The sequence below is a fragment of the Sapajus apella genome, unplaced genomic scaffold, assembly GCF_009761245.1.
Source record: "Sapajus apella isolate SASKATOON/1434 unplaced genomic scaffold, GSC_monkey_1.0 scaffold38, whole genome shotgun sequence".
NCBI classification, from domain to species: Eukaryota; Metazoa; Chordata; class Mammalia; order Primates; family Cebidae; genus Sapajus; species Sapajus apella.
In genome coordinates, this window is record NW_022436978.1 from 17,245,252 (window position 1) to 17,247,110 (window position 1,859).

Sequence of the window (1,859 nt, forward strand, 5' to 3'; positions counted from 1 at the left end):
AAAAAAAAAAAAAAAAAAAAAAAAAAAAAAAGAAAATGCTGTAGTATGGGCTGATGAATATTTTATTCTAATTTAGGGTTTCACATATTTCTTTATATACAGTAAAGCAGAAATCACTTCCAAACCACCTATTTATTTAACATAAAGAAAAAGGAAAAAGGAAACCTAGAATGACTGACAGGGCATGACTTGTACATATTGAGAATGGGCTTCAATTGCATGGTGATTTCTGCCTCGTGCTATGGGAATCAGTGGTCCAGGCAGAGCCTCATGCTGCACTCCTATGTGCATGCTTTTTTCCTCTCACATCTGAGCAGCCAGAGTGCTTGCTTTTCATCTTTTTGAGATGAGTCTCACGCCGTCACCCAGGCTGGAGTGCAATGGCACGATCTCAGCTCACTGCAACCCCTGCCTCCTGGGTTCAAGTGATTCTCCTGCCTCAGCCTCCTAAGTAGCTGGGATTACAGGTGCCTGCCACCACACCCAGCTAATTTTTTATATTTTTGGTAGAGACATAGTTTCACCATGTTGGCCAGGCTGGTCTCGAACACTTGACCTCAGTTGATCCTCTCACCTCGGCCTCCCAAAGTGCTGGGATTATAGGTGTGAGCCACTGTGCCAGGCTTTTTTTTTTTTTTTTTTTGAGAGAGAGTCTCTGTCACCCAGGCTGGAGTCAGGGGCGCAATCTTGGCTCATTGCAACCTCTGCCTCCCGAGCTCAAGCGATTCTCCTGCCTCAGCCTCTTGAGTAGCTGAGATTACAGGTGCACACCACCACACCCAGCTAATTTTTGTATTTTTAGTAGAGACGGGGTTTCACCACGTTGGACAGGCTGGTCTCTAACTGCTGACCTCATGATCTGCCCACCTTGGCCTCCCAAAGTGCTGGGATTACAGGCGTGAGCCACTGCACCCAGCCAAGACAAACTGTTATGCCCATTTCATGGATAAGAATGATTTACTCCAAGAGAGGTGTACTTGCCTAAGACCCTCAGTTGTAGAGCTGGGTTAACCCCAGTGCATGACTCTTCCATGAATCGTGAGTTATTTATTGAGACAGGGTCTTGCTCTATCCCCCAGGCTGGAGTGCAGTGGCACGATCATAGCTCACTGCAGCCTCAGCCACACGGGCTGAAGTGATCCCACCTCTGCCCCACATGTAGCTGGCACTACAGGCACACACCACCACACCTGGCTCATTTTTGTATTTTTTTTTTTGAGACAAGGTGGTTTTGCCATGTTGCCCAAGCTGGTCTCGAATTCCTGGGCTCAAGTGATCCACCCACCTTAGCCTACCAAAATTCTGGGATGACAGGTGTGAGCCACTGTGCCCAGCCCCATTTACTTCATGAACAACGAACTACTCACTGAGCACCTGCCATGTGTCAGCCACTGTGCAGGAACCCCCACTCACTGACTTGCTCTCCTGAGAGATGTGTGTTCAAGCCCCCTGCCCCTGCCACTAAGGATGAGTTTCAAGCGATGGAATTAACAAGCCATGACTCTTCTGCACATTAATAGCCAGGTGGCAGCACAGTGTGGCAGCAGTTAAGAGCTGTGCTGTGGCTGGGCGTGGTGGCTCACACCTGTAATCCCAGTACTCTGGCAGGTGGATCACAAGGTCAGGAGTACAAGACCAGCCTGGCCAAGATGGTGGAACTCTGTCTGTACTAAAAATACAAAAATTAGCTGGGCGTGATGGCGTGCGCCTGCAATCGTAGCTACTTGGGAGGCTGAGGCAGGAGAATTACTTGAATCTGGGAGACGGAGGTTGCAGTGAGCCGAGATTGCACCACTGCACTCCAGCCTGGGCGACAGAGAGCAAGACTCTGTCTAAAAAAACAAAGAAAAAAAAAAAAA